Consider the following 19521-nt stretch of genomic DNA (forward strand, 5'->3'; position numbering starts at 1 on the left):
TGGAATAACGTGGTGGGGTTTGCCTGGCTGGCTCAGTGGTAGAGCATGCAGCTCTCAGCATCAGGTCAGGTTCGTGAGTTCAAGCCCCGTGTTGGGCATGGAGCCTACTTAAAAAAAAAAAAAAGAATATCGTGCGAACGAGGGAGTGAATGGCTGCAGATTGACCACAGGGCTGTGTATTGGGTCAGATGGAGCTTCGTTATACTACTCCGTCTGATTTTGAATATGTTCACAATTCTGCATAATGCAGAGTTAAAAAAAAAAAAGAAAGTTAAGCCAAAGGTAACTGAGAACTCTCACGTAATTGGTAGATGGAATTGAGAAAAAAATTGTGCCATGGTTTGCTGGTTTTAGCAAGGATGCTCTTGCTCTTATACCTACGTGCCCTGACGAAGTGTCCTCCCCAGCTGTCAGAGACATTAGGGCCAAGTGTTAAAATGAACTGAACTGCTTGGAATAACTCTATAAAAGTATCAAGCCAAGATTTTGAAAAGATGAAGTATATTATTATATTTCTTATTAAAATATTAATACTATTTAAGAGAGCCCAAATATTTTTGTATGAGCCATAAAGAAAATAAAAAGCAAATTGCTTTTTTAAAAAGATTTTTAAAAATGTTTTATTTATTTATTCATGAGAGTCAGAGAGAGAGAGAGAGAGGCAGAGGGAGAAGCAGGCTCCCCGCCTAGCAGGGAGCCTGATGCAGGACTCGATCCCAGGACCCTGGGATCATGACCTGAGCCGAAGGCAGACACTTAACCATCTGAGCCACTCAGGCGCCCCCTTTTTTTTAAAGATTTTATTTATTCATTGGACAGAGAGTGAGAGAGCAGAAGCAGGGGGAGCGGCAGGCAGAGGGAGAGGGAGAAGCAGGCTTCCTGCTGAGCGCAGAGCCGGATGCGGGCTCAATCCCAGGACCCTGGGATCATGACCTGAGCCGAAGGCAGACGCTTAACCCACTGAGCCACCCAGGCATCCCAGCAAACTGCTTTTTAAACAATACTATTTATTGGGGCAGGGGCACCCGGGTGACTCAGTTAAGAGTTCAGCTCCTGGGCACCTGGGTGGCTCAGTGGGTTAAGCGACTGCCTTCGGCTCAGGTCATGACCCTGGAGTCCCGGGATCGAGTCCCACATCGGGCTCCCTGCTCGGCGGGGAGTCTGCTTCTCCCTCTGACCCTCTCCCATCTCATGCTCTCTCGCTATCTCATTCTCTCTCTCAAATAAATAAATAAAATCTTAAAAAAAAAAAAGAGAGTCCAGCTCCTGATTTCAGCTTAGGTCTCCATCTCAGGGTCATGAGTTCAAGCCCCATGTTGGGCTCCATGCTGGGCTGGAGCGTACTTTAAAAAAAAAAAACTTTTTATTTTATCCCACTCTTTAAACTCTTTTTTTTTGTGGATTATACAATATATCATATTAATATGGTCAAGGGTTTCCTCTAGGACCTGCCCCAGGGAGGACAGGAGCCCATGGTGCCACTGTTCTAGAAAGGCGGGTCAGGCTGCTGGGCCGTCCGCCATCAGTGACTCAAGCCTTTCAAGTGTGAAGGCTTCGGGGTGCTGTCCAAAGTCCGACCTCACTCCACAGCTGGGGCCAGCCCACTGTCCCCCACCCCTCCACTCAGGCACTTGTGGGGGGGTGGGTATAAACAGCCACAAGCCCCCAGGGCTGGCTAACTGACTGGCATCCCCCCGTTTCCCCTGTGCCTTGTAGCATTTATTGAAGAGACCGTCTGTCCTGCCCAAACCCAGGATCAGGTAGAACTAGCAGAGAGTCCAGCTCCAGGTCGAGCTCGGGTTCTCCTGGGGGCAGGAACAAGATAAGGACGCTGCTCTTGCCACTTCCCCACATTGTGCTGGCAGTTGTAGCCAGAGGAGGTAGGCAAGAGCAAGAAGTCCAAAGCAGCCACGTTGGAAAGGAAGAAGTAGAACTATGTTTGCAGATGACATGATCTTATACGTAGAGAACCCTCAAGAAGCCACACGCACACGCACACCCGCACGCGCACACACAGCGTCAATAAATGAATTCAGCAAAGTTGTAGGACACAAAAGCAACATACAAGCATCAGTTGCGTTTCTATACACTAGCAATTAACAATCTGAAAAGGAAATAAAGAAAGCAGTAATTTATTTATAACAGTATGAAAAGAAGAAAATACTTAGGAACAGCTTTAGTCAAGGAAGTGTGTTAAGACTTGCACACTGCATACTACGAACCATTGCCAAGAGAAATGAAAGGAGACCTAAGTAAATGGGGAGACAGGGTGTTCATGGATTATAAGACTTCATATAGTTTTTTTTTTTTTTTTTAAGATTTTTAACGACTGAGCCACCCAGGTGCCCCAAGACTTCATATCGTTAAGATGTTAATACTACCTGGGGCGGCCGGCTGGCTCAATCAGTGAAGCATGTGACTCTTGATCTGGGGGTTGTGGGTTTGAGCCCCATGTTGGGCATAGAGATTACTTGAAAATAAAATCTTGAAAAAAAGATGATAATACTACCCAAAGCAATCTACCAATTCAATGCAATCCCTATCAAAATCTCAATGGTGTTTTTTTGAAATGGAAAATCCATCCTAAAACTTTTTTTTCCATCCTAAAATTCAGGGACACAGAATTTCCAGGGACACAGAATAGCCAGGACAATCTTGAAAAGGAAGAATAAAGTTGAAGCACTCACATTTCCTGATTTCAAAACTTACTCCAAAGCAATCAAAGCAGGTGGTACTGTGTGCTAAGGTTAGACGTGTAGACCAATGGAACAGAATTGAGAGCCCAGAAAGAAACCTTCACATCCATGGTCAATTGAATTTTTTTTCAGATTTACCTATTTATTCATGGGGAGGGGTGGGAGGAGCAGAGGGAGAGGAACAAGCAGACTTCTCACTGAGCACAAGTCTAACCTGTAACTCGATCTCAGGACCCTGAGATCATGACCTGAGCTGAAACCAAGAGTCAGACGCTTAAGCAACTGAGCCACCAAGGCACCCCATGGTCAACTGAGTTTTGACAAGGATACCAAGACCATTTGATGGGGAAGAGACAGTCTCTTCAATAAATAGTTCTGGGAAAACTGGTTCTCCAGATGCAAAGAATTAAGTTGGACCTTTACCTCACACCATATACAAAAGTTAACTCAAAATGGATTGAAGACCTAAATTTAAGAGCCAAAACTATAAAACTCTCCGAACAAAATGCAAGAGAAAATCTGCACGACCTTGGATTGGCATTGGTTTCTCAAAAGACACCAAAAGCACAGGCAACAAAAGAAAAAAAACGGATGAACTGAGCTTCATTAAAATTAAAACCTTTTGTGTATCAAAGGACATTATCAAGAGAGTGAAAAGACAACTCACAGAATGAAAAAAAATTTGTAAATCACATATCTGATGAGGATTTCATATCCAGAATATATATAAGAACACTTATAACTCAATTATTTTTTTAAGCAGGCTCCACACTCAGTGTGGGGCTTGAACTCATGACCTTGAGATCAGGAGTCACGTGCTCGATAGTCTGAGCCAGCCAGGCACCCCTAAGAACACTTATAACTCAACGACAAAAAGACAAGAAACTCAATCTTAAAATGGGCAAAGGGCTTGAATGGACATTCTCCCAAAGAAGATGTACAGATGGCCAATAAGCACGTGAGAAGATGTTCATCGTTGGTCATTATGGAAATGCCAATCAAACCCCAACCAGTTTGCCACTTCATATCTACTGGGATGGCTATAATTTAAAAAATGGAAAATAACAAGTGTTGGTGAGGATGTAGAGAAATCAGAACTCTTGTACGTCGATGCAGAATGTTCCTATTTGCATTAAGAAAGGAAAAGGGGGTGTGGAGGCAGGTATGACCTCTAGGTCACAGACTCAGGTGCTGGTCACGCAACAGCTCCTGGAAGGCACCCAACTGGCATCTGTGGTTGCCGTCACTGGGAGGCTTACCATTTTTTAGAAATTTATTTTATTATTTTTTAAAGTAATCGCTACACCCAACATAGGGCTTGACCTCACAATGCCAAGATCAAGAGCCACATGCTCTGCTGACTCAGGCAGCCGGGGCCCCAGGGGAGGCTTACCTTTCATGGCATACTCTTTTGTTCCTTGAATTGTTCTTTCTTATATAAATATGTTACCTTTTCCAAAATTGCAAAAATTATATCCATCTGTTTGTTCATCTACCCTCCCACAAGTTCATTCACCCACTCATTCACCCATGTACCCATTCACCCACCCATCCATCATCCTTCCTTCCATCATCCATCCATCCATTCATCCACCCACTTGCCTGTCCATCCATCCAACCATCCATCATACAAATACTTGTCGAACACCAACTATGCTCCAGACCTTGTTCTAGGCACTGGGGACACAGCAGAGAACAAAACAGACAGAAATCCCTGCCTGCACAGAGCTGCCATTCTGGAAAGGGAGATAGACAGTGAACAAAGAAACAGAGAAACCCGCAATGTCAGGTAATGACGGGGTGTAAAGATAGCAGTGAAGTGGGTAGGTGGTGGCGGAGTTGGTGGTCGGGACTCTCAGCGACATTTGAGCTGAGCCCTGATTCAAGGGAGGTTTGAGCCTTGTGAAAATCTGGGGTCAGGACACATGAAAAAGCCCTAGGTTGGGACTTTGCTTTCCTTCATTTTTTCTTTGTTAATTCTGAAATTATTTTTTTTTAACGATTGATTTATTCATTCTAGAGAGAGAGAATCTCAAGTAGATTCCATGCCGAACACAGAGCCCGACGTGGGGCTGGATCCCAGGATCCTGGTGTCATGACCTGAGCCTAAACTAAGAGTCAGATGCTTAACCCATTGAGCCATCAGGCGCCCTCCCCGCGCCCTCCCCCCACCCTTAAACATACTCCCTGCTTCTGTGTACTGAAGGGCCTGCGTTAGCATCCTGGGGCTGCTTTGCGATAAAGTACTACAAACCAGGTGGCCTAGAAAAACAGAAATGTATCGTCTCACAGTTCTGGGGCTGGAAGTCTGAAATCCAGGTGTTGGCAGGGTCATGCTCCCTCCAAGGTGCCAGAGAAGGGTCTGCTCCAGCCCTCTCGGGGCTTCTGGTCTCCCGGTTTCTACATGCATCCCTCCGGTGCTCCAGTTCCTTGTCCTCACATGGTGTCTCCATCTCTTCACTTCTTCTTCCCTCTGTTCATGTCTGGTTCTGTGCCCTCATCTGCTCATTTTATAAGGACACCGTCATATTGGATCAAGGCCCACCCTAATGACCTCATCCTAACTTGATCACCTCTGTAAAAAGCCTGTGTCCAAACGAGGTCCCATCCTCAGGTAGCGGGGGTTAGAGCTTCTGCATATCTTCTGTAGGGGAGCACCATTCATCCCATAACTGCTGTAGGCAAAGACAACGCAGTGGCAACGTTTCCATTGAGCCCTCAGCTCCTGGAGCTTTGCCTTTGCCACCTGCCTTCCTGGGGCGAAAGGCCGGATGCCCCATCCACCAGGGCAACACCCGGCTGAGTCTGAGGGGAATGCACAGGAGGAGGCTTGAGGGGGGAAGGGCCCTTTATGAGCCCCCCGCCTGGGCTAGCCAGGGGTCCCCTGCAGCGCATAGTGCGTGGGTTCCAGATTAGAGGAAGATGGGCAGTTTGGACATCCCTGCTCTAGAAGGCTTCATGGACTACCTCAGCCAAGGCCCCTTGTTACGTGTCCCACTGCCACTGACTGTGACACCCCCCGCACCCCAGCCCTCTCTGCCCCCGGGGCCTCCTGCCCTGTCCTCGCTCCCAGACCTTGGCACGGATCTCTCCCTCACCTCCACAGGCATTTCCTCAGAGGCGGCTCCTCATCTAAAGTCCAAGCCTCCTCCTGACTTTTCCCATCCCCTCTCCGCAGTGTCTATTGTTGGAAGGTGGGGAGCCAGCCCCCGGGGGCACAGAGGGCCTCAGGCCTTGGGGTGGCCTGTCTGCTGGAGGAACGGGAGTCCGGCTGGCGGGAGAGGGAGGCCTCCACAGGAGAAATGGACTGGGTGTGCGTGAGTGGAGACTCTCCCCCAAAGCCGTGTGAAGACAATTATGGAGTTCAAGGAAAATCTAACTTAAGTGTTAAATAGGATCCAACCCTCTTCATTTTACCTAAAAGAGTATCATCGGTCACTTCCCAAACCCTTTAACCAAATTTATTTTCTTCCCAGAATTTATCATCTGAAATACTTCATATTTGTTTACGCATTGCCCGTCACCTCTCTCCGCATTATAATATAAGCTCATGGAAGCAGGGTCTTGGTTTTGTTCATTGCTGAGTCTCCAATGCTAAGGATGTAATACACGCTCAGTAAAAACCTGTAGTATATACTTTTATTTTAAGTCATCTCTATCCCCAGCGTGGGGCTCAAACTCACGACCCTGAGATCAAGAGTCGCATGTTCCACCGACTGAGTCCGCTGGGCCACCCCTGCAGACGGGAGACTGGGTCTCAGTGAAATACTTGGTTCAGCAGGGACAAGAGTTGCATAATCATGATAAACTCTGGTTATTATTATTATTATTATTTTTTACCAAACTTGTGATGTAACCATTCTTTTTTTTTTAAAGATTTTATTTATTTATTTGAGAGAGAGAATGAGAGAGAGAGAGAGAGAGAGCGCACATGAGAGGGGGTAGGGTCAGAGGGAGAAGCAGACTCCCTGCTGAGCAGGGAGCCCAATGCGGGACTCGATCCCCGGGACTCCAGGATCATGACCTGAGCCGAAGGCAGTCGCTTAACCAACTGAGTCACCCAGGCGCCCGTGATGTAACCATTCTGGGGTGGGGAGTGTAAGCACTTGGGGGGAATGCAGGGAACGTGGCCGTGGACTTAGGTGGTGAGGGAAGAAAGTTAAGTCCTTAGGAACCGTGGTGGGAAGTTAAGAGGTGATGTTTGAAACTGATACATCAGGAAAGAGCTGGGTAAACGTGATTTTAGGAAAGATGGAGGAGGTGGTTCAGGGAAACAGCTAGAAGGCTGAGGGATGTGCCTTGGGGGAACCGGCCTGGGGAGGGGGAGAGAGGATGGACAGTGATTTTCCGGGATAAGGCTTTTAATGCACTTTTTCCCCCCTTTTCCTTTGTAAACTCTGTTCTTTCATTATCTTGTTAAAAATAAACTAGCAGCATTGAGCTTGGAGGAAACAGAGATTCTCCGGGTTGCAAGAGGCCCTCGAGTTCAGCCAGTTGGGCTTCCACTCCAGGGGCTCCCCTCCAGCACGAGGGCCAACCGGTCACCTCTCTGCATCAACACAATGGGGCCTCACTACCTACTCTAGGGAATCACGGGCCTCACTGTTCTGTACGGAGCTCTGCTCCCGTGTGGCCTGTGCTCACGGGTCCTGACTGTGTTCTCAACAGCTCCAGAGACAGAAGGGTTTTACTGGGCTGGGGGAGTGGCAGAGACACCGAAAGCAGACCCTTTCCAGGAGAGGCAGGCCCCCGGAGAATCCTCAGCAAACGGACATTCATTTAAGGGGGCTCAGCCTTGGGGAGCAGGAGGTGCTAGGAGGCCGGCAGAGGACAGGCTGGGTCTGCAGAAGCCCTGGAAAGGGACCCTCGGGGGCTCCGGGCCTTGCTGTCTCTGCATCTGCAGCTGTCAGGGCCTCTGGCTGGAGGGAATCATACGGCCACTGGGAGCTGGTGGGCAGGTACCTGGTCACTACCGCTTTCTGAATGCCCGCCTCTGGTGCCTGGCCTTCTGGGCTTCCTGTCCCATTGGCAGATGAGGTCTCTGAAGATCAGGGAGGTTGTTAAAGGGAACAGGACCCAGGACAGAACATGGCAAAGGTCACTGATGCCAAATCAGGCTGCCCCGTCCGATGAGCTTCAAAGGGAAGGGAGTGGGTCTCCTCCCTCTTTGCCTGGCCTCCTGCGCATCATAGAGGCTGTGAACTTAAGTTGATCAGAAAGGGCACGTTTTGGACTCTCTGGAGCTCGGAAGCCGTGAAGCCCGCGCAACCTGGGCCCGGAGCCCCTGCAATAACCACCTTTGCCCACTAGAGGGCACTGCGGGACAGAAACGCTGTCCAGGCCAGCCCAACTAGCTGTCAGCGGGGACCAGCACCTGATGCCACGGGGACACGTTAGAAGGAGCTGGGGTTCCCAAAACGGGCCCTCTGTGACAACGACCTCCTTGAGTCCTCCCTGCAGAGCCAGGACCGGGTGCTCTTCGGAGCCCCCACTTTATAGATTAAGAAACTAAGTTTCAGCGTTGTCCTAGGGTTTGTCCCAAGTCACCAAGTTGCAAGTGGGAGAGCTAGAGAGCGAACTCAGCTCCGATCCCAGAGCCCCAACTGTTGACCACCTGACTCCCCCCCCCCAATGCTTTTTGGCTCTGCCTTTCCTCCTGGGTCCGTTCTAGATGGTCTCCTTGACCGTAGTGGGATTTACCCAGGCTTGCTCAGCAGTGAGGAGGGGTCTCAAGGATTCACGAGAATCGCCCTGCAGTGCGAGGCAGGGACATGGGGGGTGGGCAGGAGGGCCTGGGGAAGGAGCTGGGGCTGTGGGACCAGCTGAGGACATGAGCAGGGAGATCCTGGGCCATGGGGCTGGGAGTCCTCCTACTCTGGCCCCTGGCAGAGCCGGGCCCCCTGGGAGCCCGCCAGGCTTATTAATATCCTGCTGAGTCAGGGGGCTCTTGAGTTTCCGCATCACAAGACTCGGGCTGAGCGCCGCAGGAATATTCTTGACTCCCCGATGCCCTCTCTCTCCCACCTGCGCTGCTTGCCTCGGGCCGGAAGCCCCACAGCTCTGAGTTGCCCTGTGGCCTGGGGACAAGTGTCCTGACTGTGGAGATAAGACCTCTCCTCAGGGCTGTAGTCAGGCAGTGCTCCCAAATGGCCTGGCCCACAGGAGGGGCGGAGAAGCAGGAGCCGTTCTTCCAGAGAATGCTTTCCTGGGGGCCTACTGTGTGCCCAGCCCTGTGCTGGGCGCTGGGGGGTCCTGCAGCGGGGGCGGCATGGTCAGGCAGCTCAGGGTCTCCCAGCCGACTGGGCTTAGCTGGGGACTGATGGAAGCTGGTCTTACCCTGAGCTCTCCTGGACACTTGGAGCTGGGTCCTGGGGTCCCTGGTCCTACGGGGTGGGCACTGGCTGAAGGGAAGGGCACCAGAATTCGGGGAGGGGATGAGGAGCGTCCATGTGGTAGTGACCATGACAGCAGAGGGGGCCAGACTGCAAAGGACAAAATAAGGCAGATACAGGAAAACACAACTGCCGGGAGGGAGGCCTCCTAGGTCCTGGCTTTCAGCCCTCTGCACCCGTTCCCGTCCCAGCTCCAGGGGCTGCCCTGCACCCCCATACAACACCTGTGTTGCGGCTGCAGACCTCCATGCGGCCCTGTGGAGGCAGGCGGGAGCTAGGGTCATCTGGGACCACCAGGCCCTCAGACTTCCTGAGTCATGATCTAAAAACTGTTTACTGAGGACGCGCCAGGCTCCAGGGCCTGACCTGAGAGACACACATCACCGACTCAGCTTCTCATGTCTGTTCTCCCATTTTATAAATGAGGACACTGAGGCCCACAGGGCCAAGTCACAGGCCACTAAGTGACGGAGCCAGGCCTCTAGGCCTGGTGTGATTCAGTCCAGAACCCTTATTTTATTTTTAAAAAGATTTTATCTATCTATCTATCTATCTATCTATCTATCTATCATCTATTATTTAGAGAGCACATGTAAGCAGGGGGAGGGACAGAGGGAGACAGAGAATCTCAGGCAGACCCCGTGCTGAGTGCAGAGTCCAGTGTGGGGCTCAATCCCACGACCCTGAGATCATGACCTGAGCCAACACCAAGAGTCAGACGCTTAGGTGACTGAGCCACCCAGGTGCCCCCCAAATTCCCCTCTTAACCGCCTCATCCATGCCCCCAGGCTGTGCTCCCTGCCTGGGAATTCTGCAGCAGCGGCCCCCCTCACACCCAGCCCACAGCATGCAATGGCGGGGCTGCAGCTCTGGGGCCCTGTGGACTAAGCCCTTATCAGCCAGCTCCATGTGTCCCCAAGCCCGTGACAGGCAGCCACCTGCCCCAGCCCCTCACAAGTCCCGTTATCAGGGCACACATTCCAACCGGGCCTCTCCTCAAGGAGGGGAAGATAAAGCCTGCCACTTTCCGGCCCTTCTTCAGAGTTTTGTCAAGTGGTGAGGGGTTGCTCTGGCGGCAGGAAGGGGGTTATAGAAACAGGAAGACCGTGCAGTCTGCTTGTTTCTTCAGCCAGCTTGGGAAAACACCAGGGGCTCTGCCGAAAGGGCCCTCGGGCCTAGAAACCGATCCTCCTCAGTGGCCGGGGGGGGGGGGGGGGGGGCGGCTGGGGTGTCAGCAGGGAGGGACAACTGCTTCCTTGGAAGCCCAAGGGCCCAAAGAGCCAGGGTGTGGCTGGTGAAAAGGGCCAGGTCTCAGCCAGAGGCTGGTGGATTCTTCTGGAAGGATCTCAAAACACCCGCCTTCTTCACCTGGCTGCCTGCCTCACGAAGCCTTGAGTTTTTCATCCTTCAAGTTACTGATACTGCAAGTCTCACCTCTTGGGGCTATGGGGTAAAAATACGGCAGTGTGTGTAAAGGGCCTCGCATGGAGCCTGGCACCCGGCAGGCAGCGCTGGAAAGCTCTCTGCGGGCCTCACGCACACGTTTATTCAGCGCTAGCCAAGTGGCCGGCACATGCCGACCTTTCTACTTGGATAAGCACTCCAGGAATAAGGCACAATGGTTCTACCCATGGTGTGGACGAAGAAAACAAGGCCTAGACCTAGGAATTGGCTTGTCTGGGGTCACACAGCTCTAAGTGGAAGAACCAGAGCTGGATCCCGGTTGGTCTGACCTCGACATGTAGGCTCTACATCGCTGTGGTCCCGGGCTTTCAGATGAATTCACTTATCACCTTGTGTACACAGCAGGTACTCCAGGGCTCCAGAGATCCCACCTGGAGCCCAGGTTCCTATGGCTGCAGTGCTGTGGGGGGGTACCCCACCCACCCCCCAGCAACAACTGTGTGGGAGCTGGGTGGCTTCGGGCTCCAGCTCCCGGCCTGGAGTGGACATCCTGACAACAAGAAGAAGCAAAGCGAACCCTCTTTGCAAGAAGATGCCACGGCCACATAAGGCCCCAAGGGTGCTCACCGATTGGGGTGAATGACATTCAGCAGGAGCAAGCACACTCGAGGACCATGGGCCTGGGAACGCTCAAATCCAGAACCAGAATGGCCAGTGTGCCACCTACATACAGAGATCAGGGGCACACCATGAGGGAGCCGACTAAAAGGAGCGATCAGGAAAGGACAGAGTTAAAAGGCAAATGGGGAAGGGGGCGCCTGCCTGGCTCAGTCGGTAGAGCAGGAGGCTCTTGATCCTGGAGTTGTGAGTTCGAGCCCCATGTTGGGGGTAGAGATGACTTAAAAATAAAATCTTAAGGGGCGCCTGGGTGGCTCAGTGGGTTAAGCATCTGCCTTCGGCTCAGGTCATGATCCCAGGGTCCAGGGATCGAGCCCCGGATTGGGCTCCCTGCTCAGCGGGGAGTCTGCTTCTTCCTCTGCCCCTCCCCTGCTCATGGTCTCTCTCCAGCTCACTCTCTCTCAAATAAATAAATAAAATCTTAAAAAAAAAGGAATGGAGATACACACAAAGATTTATTTTGATATCAGGCAAATTTAAAAGCATTGAGAATAGAGGGGGTCTGTACGTAATGAAAAGGTTCCAATTATCCACAAGTTGTAATAAATCTAAGCATATATGTATTGATATATAAATATATGTTCATTTCTTAGATTTTTATGTAAAAGAGCCTCAAAGTACCCAAGGCAAAAGCACACAGAATGCCAAGGAGAAGGGGCTCCTGGGTGGGTTCAGTTGATTGAGTGTCTGACTCTTGATCTCAGGTTGGGTCTTGATCTCAGGGTCTGGGTTCAAGCCCTGTGTTGGATGTTGGGTGTGGAGCCTATCTAAAAAAAAAAAAAAAAGGAAAGAAAAAAATGCAAAGGAGAAATCGACACGTCTCGCCATCCTGGTGAGAGACTTCAACCCACCTCACAGGTATGCCAAGCAGATCAAAAAAGTAAAATAAAATAAAATAACTCAGCAAATACATATAAGATTTTAACAGCTCAAATAACAAGTTGCATTAGTTGACATATATAGAATCTGTATCTAATTTTTATTGATTGATTTGATTTTTACTTTTTATTTTTTTGAGAAAGCGAGAGAGTCCTCGCGTGAGAGAGCACAAGCAGGGAGAGGGGCAGAGGGAGAGGGACAGAGAGATCTCCAGTAGACTCCATGCCCAGCGTGGAGCCCGATACGGGGCTCAAAATCATGACCCTGAGATCATGACCTGAGCTGGAACCAACAGTCAGGCACTTAACCGACTGAGCCACCCAGGAACCCTGAGTGATTTTATTTTTAAGCAATCTCCACATCTAATGTGGGGCTTGAACTCACAACCCTGAGATCATGAGTTGCATGCTCTTCTTGAGTCAGCCAGGCACCCCATATTTTTATTTATTTTTAATGCTTAACATTTTGATTTATTTTTTTTTAAATTCAGGTATAATTAACACAGTGTTATACTAGTTTCAGGAGTACAATACTATGAGTCAACAATTCTATATGTTACTCAGTGCTTATGGAGAAAAGTACACTCTTAATCCCCTCAGAATCCTGTATCTAATTTTTAGAAAATCACTTTCTTTACGTATGGAACATTTGCAGAAATCAATCCAAATTCAGCCATAAACATTTTGAAAAATGTTCTTTTTCCACATTTTCTTAAACATTTCAAAATTAAAAAAATATTCTTTAAAAAAATTCTCTCACCACAGTGCAATTCAGACAGGTGTTAATAATAAAAGGATGTTAAAAAAATAATAAAAGGTGGGGTGCCTGGGTGGCTCAGTCGTTAAGCGTCTGCCTTCGGCTCAGGTCATGATCCCGGGGTCCTGGGATCGAGCCCCGCATCGGGCTCCCTGCTCGGCGGGAGGCCTGCTTCTCTCTCTCCCACTCCCCCTGCTTGTGTTCCTTCTCTCGCTTTGTCTCTCTCTGTCAAATAAATAAATAAAATCTTTAAAAAAAATAATAAAAGGATGTTTTATAAAACCAGCATATGTTTGGAAATTGGATGAAAAATTTCTAAATGACTCCTGGATAAAAGAAGAAGTCATAATGAAAGTCTAAAAAAAAAGATGTGGAACTGAAAAAAAAAAAAAAGTAGGGAATATTGCCTATCAAAATGTGTGTGTATATGGCGCACCTGGGTGGCTGGGTTGGTTAAGTGTCTGCCTTTGGCTCAAGTCATGATCTGGGGGTCCTGGGATTGAGCCCCACGTAGGGCTCTCAGCTCAGTGGGGAGTCTGTTTCTCCCTCTCCCTCTGCCCCTCCCCCAAACTCATGCTCTCTCTCTCTCAAAAGAAATAAAATAAAATAAAAACTTAAAAAAAAAGTCTAATGAAATATAAGAATTAGGCAGAAAATGCTATTTCACGAAAAGACAAATAAGAGAGAATGCATGCTAAACATAAGGAGTTCTGGTAGCATAAAGATGCCAAGAAATGCAGGTCAGCCACCTCATGCTTCTGGGACCTTCTCTGTGTGAACCTAGCAAGTGAGGACAAAAGGAGCCAGCTTAGGGGGGTTGGGTAAGTGTGAGTAATAGTATATTTGGTAGGCTTTTATCAGTGGAAGCTACTGTTATCATGCTTGTCTGGGGTAACCCAGACAAGGAGAGAGGGGCAGGGGGTTAACGTGGCTTTCCCTTCCATTCCCTGGGGTGGGGGTCGGGGGATGAGGACTGGTCTGGTCTGTGAGCCTGCTCAGCCCCCCTCTGGTTAAAGTGTGTGCCCTTCATTTCCATGACCGTTCTGACAGCCTCCTGTCTGCGCCCGACTGTGCTCGTTAAAAGTAACAGAAACCCTGCTCCATCCCGCTGCAAAGAGGCTTGATCCACTCACCCACCAGAGACGGCCAAGGACTGAAACTCGGGCCCAGCCAATTTTCAAAACAACCCCACTCATCCCATGTTAGAGATGCTGACGCCGAGGTTCTGAGCAGTCAAGAGACTTGCCCAACACTGTGCGACCCTGATGGGAAGTTGGTGCTGCAGCCTCGTCCTGCTGACCCAGAGCCTGGTTTGGGTTCATTTGCAGGAGGAAACACTGCTGAATTAACAGCCAATGACTCCAGCAGCCACAGGACTTGCGTGAGCAGAATCGACACAAACCGGTCTCCCTCCTCCTCACCCACAGCGGGGTGGTAGAATTAGTGGTAGAATTAGGTACCTGGGCCTTTCTGAACCAGCTGGGACAATGAATCCCAGGACAATCTTGCTAAAGGCTCAGAGGCTTGGGCCACACCCCAGCTGGACGCCACTGATTTTTCCAGCTGAGGGTCCTGGAAGTCAGGGTTGCTGGTTCTCGAACTTGGCTGTACTGGAGTCACCTGGGGAGCTCGGAAAAAAATCACCCTGTGGAGACCACACCCCAGGCCAATGACATCCTAACCTCTGCAGGTGGGTTTCCTTCTTCTTTTAAATAATCGAAAGCTGTGGTTAGTCTCCCTATTATCCACGCCCTAAGAGAGGCCACCTGCTTCCAGGGACCTTTTCTGTCCAGCAGCAAGACCTTGCTCTCAGCAAGGCAGGCTGTGGACCAGCACAGGGGGAGGGCCGCTCAGCGCACTTCAGGTTCCTGAACAAGGGAAGGGCAGATGACATGGACACGTAACTCTCAAAGAAGAAAAACAAATGCAACAGCTAACAGCGCCTGAGAAAACGTTCTGTCTTTGGATGAATTTGCCGGGGCTGCCACTGCAAAGTCCCCCACACCGACTGTCTTAAACAACAGAAATACTGTTGAACAGAAGTAACAACAGTACGTGTACCATTTCTCGTTTCTAACCTCAGAGGGAAGGCCGTGAATGTTTCCCCATTTATCAGGCTAAGGTAGTTCCCCTCCATCTCTGAATTGCTGAGAAGTTGTTAGCATGAATTTATGTTGCACTCTTACAAATACAAGATGCTTCAGCCTCTGTTACGATGATCCTGTGGTTTTTGTTTCTTTAATCAGTTAATGTATTAAATGACACCGATTGATTTTTCATTTTTTTCTTTTTTAAAGAATTTATTTATTTATTTGAGAGAGAGAGAACAAACAGGGGGAGGGGCAGAGGCAGAGGGAGAAGGAGGCTCCTCGATGAGCAGGGAGCCCAATGCCGGGCTTGATCCCAGAACCCTAGGATCCTGACCTGAGCCAAAGGCAGACGCTTAACCGACTGAGCCACCCAGGTGACCCTGATTTTTCTAATAGTAAACCTTTCCTTGCAGTCATGGGATAGAACTAATTCCATCATGTATATGATGCGTTTTTAGATACTGTTGTATTCAGCTGCTGTTTTAGTTGTATTTGTTTTATGTTTTACCTTTACATTCATGAATGAAATGTGTCTGTAATTTTCCTTTCTTGCACTGTTTTTGTCTGGTGTAGTTATCCAGGTTAGACTGGTCTAGTAGAGAGAGTGTCTCTCCTTGATCTGTTCTCTGCAGTAGTTTAATATTAGAAGGATCTGCTCCTTAAAGGTTTGGTAGGGTTCACCTGTCAGTCAGCCAAACCTGGTGTTGTTTGTCGTTGTTCCATTCCTTAACACAATCCTTGAATAAAAGAATATTTAATTTTCTAATATTCTTTTTTTTAAGATTTTATTCATTTGAGAGAGAGAGAGAGAGAGAGAGAGAGAGAGCACAAGTAGGGGAGAGGGGCAGAAGGAGAGGGAGAAGCAGACTCCCCACTGAGCAGGGAGCCCAATGCCGGGCTCGATCCCAGGACCCTGGGATCATGATTTGAGCCGAAGGCAGATGTTTAACCATCTGAGCCACCCAGGAGCCCCAAATTTTCTAATATTCTTTAATGGTTGGGGTCAAGGGTTCTACTTCTTGGGCCCATTTTGGTATAATTCTTTTATCCTACTGGACAAAGGGTAAGTTGATGAAACTTCTCTAGTGATCCATTTGGTAACACTCACCAAAAACCTTTTATTTCTTTAAAGAGTTATTTATTTATTTGAGAAGGAGAGAGGGAGAGAGGGAGCAAGCAGGGGGAGGGGCAGAGGGAGAGGGAAACAAGGGGACTCCCTGCTGATCAGGGACCCTGATAACTTGGAGCTCGATCCCAGCACCCTGAGATCATGACCTGAGCCGAAATCAAGAGTTGGATGCCCAACCAACTGTACCACCCAGGTGCCCCACCACCAAAAACCTTTTAAAGAAATGTACACACACAGGGACGCCTGGGTGGCTTAGTTGTTAGGCGTCTGCCTTTGGTTCAGGTCGTGGTCCCAGGGTCCTGGGATCAGGCCCCGCATCGGGCTCCCTGCTCTGAGGGAAGCCTGCTTCTCCCTCTCCCACTCCCCCTGCTTGTGTTCCCTCTCTCGCTGTGTCTCTCTCTGTCAAATAAATAAAGTCTTTAAAAAAGAAAAGAAAAAGAAAGAAATGTACACACACACATGCACACTCACCACTGGGTCTAACAATTCTACTGGTAGGAATTTAACACGAAAGCCAATGGTGCAGGGCGCCTGGGTGGCTCAGTCTGTTAAGCATCTGCCTTTGGCTCAGGTCATGATCCCAGGGTCCTGGGATCGAGTTGGGCTCCCTGCTCAGCAGACAGCCTGCTTTTCCCTCTGCTTGTGAGTACTCTCTGTCTCTCAAATAAATAAAATCTTAAAAAAAAAAAAAAAGCCAACTGTGCAAAGAGACACAGACAAGGGTTGTGACTGCATGACTCGTATTTACAGCAAACCTGGGAGTCTGTTATAATACCCATTCGAATGGCTACATTGCAAGTGCAGGGAAGGGTGGGCAGGGAGCTGGAGACATGGGACCCCTCACACCCCGCCGGTGGGACTGTAAATGGTGCAGCTACTGTGGGATAGGTGGCGGTTCCTCCAAAAGTTAACACACAGAATTTCCCTGTGCCCTAGCCATTCCACTCCGAGGTGCGTGCCTAGAAAAACTGACAGCAGGGACTCAGCAAATACTTGTGCATGAACGTTCACGGCAGCACCATTCACAACAGCCAGAGAATGCAAACAACCCAAATGTCCACCAAAGGATGGATGGATAGACAAAATGTGCTCCAGCCACATGATGGAATATTACTCAGCCATGAACAGGAATGGAGTTCTGACACCTGCAACAACATGGATGAACCTCAAAGACATTACACCTAAAGCAGCCAGACATAAAAGTCACATATTGTATGATTCTATCTGCAGGAAGTGTCCAGAAGAGGCAGATCCATAGGGACAGAAGGCAGACTGGTAAATTCCAGGAGCGGGGGGGGGGGGGCGGGGGGGGGGGGGGGGGGAAGGACAGGAGCTCACAGAGAAGTAGGCTTGGGGTTTTATTTTGGAGTGATAAAAAGGGTTTAGAACCTCGTGAATATAATAATTACCACTGAATTGTACACTTTAAATTGGTTAATTTTATGGTATGTGAGTTTCACCTCAATTAATATGATGTTATATAAGGGATCACCATGAGGCTGTTATAAGTCAAGAGGTAGATGTTTAACTATTGATGTAGGAAGATATTCGCAATATGTCAATAAATGAAAAAAGTAGGTCATAAAACTATAATGTAAACAGCTTTTTTTTGCTCAAAATACATCATATTTTTATGAACACATAAAAAAATGTCTCAAAGGAATAACCAAAAAATGTTTGCTTTTGGCTTTCCTCTGTGTGCTCATTTTTAAATAATGAACATGCATTCTTATGTAACCAAAAAACAGGCTAACTGGGGAAAGAGAGTGCTTTCTTAAATTCACCCTGTTCTTTGTGAGGCTCTCAGGAGACTCTCCGCACATCTGCTGGCCTGGGGCTCCGGACTAGACTTCCTCTCTTATAAAGGGGGGTGGGGGTGGGCGGCCGCCCAGGTCACAGGGGGAGGGGCAGGTCTGGGCCTTTCCCCAGGGACCCCTCTCTCTGCGCCAAGGTCCTCCTAGGACCGTGCTCACTAGTGTCTGTCCACACAAACCCTCCTGGCTGAAGGATTTCAGCTGAGGAATGAGGGTTTCAAGACCCTCTTGCGCTGACTCGTCTGCCACCAGGGGATGCTGCACGGGATGGAGCAGAGGCAGCTCTGGGCCTCCAGGGGCTCCCGTTGCATCTCTGACCCCACTGGAAGTCTCTCCTTGAGGCCAGGCCCAGGCTTCGGCTCAGGGTGGGGCTCTTCCCAGGGCTTGGCCGCTCCTTCCAGACCTTGCAGCTGGGTGGCTGGTGAGAGGCGCTCTCTCAGGGTCCCAGCAAGCCCTGCGCTCGGGCTGGAAGCCCTCCCTCTCCCACCAGCAAGCCTAGACCTGGGCCAGGCTCTTAGCTTCAGTAACGGGGGCCAGGAGCTGCACCGTGTCTGGGGGAGCAGCTGTGGGGCCGATGCCAAGACGCGGGAAGGTTTCAGAAATTCTGTCTGGGAGACAGCATGTCCTAGGCCGGGCCTGGGGACCCTACCGTCTTCATGAGTAAGAGTGTGTGTGTGTGTGTGTGTGTGTGTGTGCGTGTGTGCGTGCGCGCGTGCGCGCGCGCATGAACAGATACATATTAGGATTCCAAGGTAAAATATAGGACATCCAGTTGAATTTGGAACTTTGAATAAAATGAACAGTTTTTTAGTATGTGTGTCTCAAATATTGCACCCTGCATTTTTATTTGCTAAGTCTGGCAAGCCTTGTACGTGTGCCAGTGTTTGAGTGTGCACATTTGCGCAAGAGCACACATGTGTGTGTAGAGACATAGGCAAGGCCAGGTGTATGTCCGTATACACATCAGAATGCAGGTGTGGAGGGGTCACTGAGTTCGAGCCTCTGTGTGTGCCATTGTCTACGTAGGCGTGTGTATCGATGTACGTACGTGGACGTGAACGTGCGTGTTTCCAGGTTTGCATCTACACATACCGCAAACCGTGAGACGTTAGACGTGGAAGTGTCTATGTATGCGCAGGTTCCAGAAGAGTAAAGCTGGAAGCCAGCTTAGAGGTTTCCTGTGTGTGATTGCACATGGGAGGAAACCAGGTTCCGCCGGCCAGACGAGATTTCCTGTGCGCACGAGCTCTGCGGGCCACGGGGAGGGCACTCTGAGCTCTGACCCCGAGCCAGACACCCTGCTCCGGCAGCACCCCGGCCCCACAATAGCCCTCTTATCATGAGGCGCACTTCACACTCGGGGCAGAGTCGGGGGGAGTGCGGCCAGGGCACCAGCCTGCGCCCGGACACGTGTGCTCACACGTGAGTTACATAAACGCCGTGGGCCACAGTGGCGGCCAGATGTTCAGTTTCTTCCTGGAGCCAGATTGGCAGCTGATCTAGGAGTCCGTGCATTTTTCTAACTCCTGCTATCCTTCCTCTTGCCCCTTCTGGAGTTTTCCGCAGGCGGGGAAAGGGACTGGGGACGTGGGGGTTTCCTGAAGAACTGGCCGCTCCCGCTTCCCCCGGGCGGGGGCTCAGGATGATGGGGTGGCCTCTGCAGAGATGCCAGCCCTCCTGGGC

Source organism: Callorhinus ursinus, unplaced genomic scaffold (assembly GCF_003265705.2).
Source record: "Callorhinus ursinus isolate GAN/ISIS: 27379988/994484 unplaced genomic scaffold, GSC_fseal_2.0 scaffold24, whole genome shotgun sequence".
NCBI classification, from domain to species: Eukaryota; Metazoa; Chordata; class Mammalia; order Carnivora; family Otariidae; genus Callorhinus; species Callorhinus ursinus.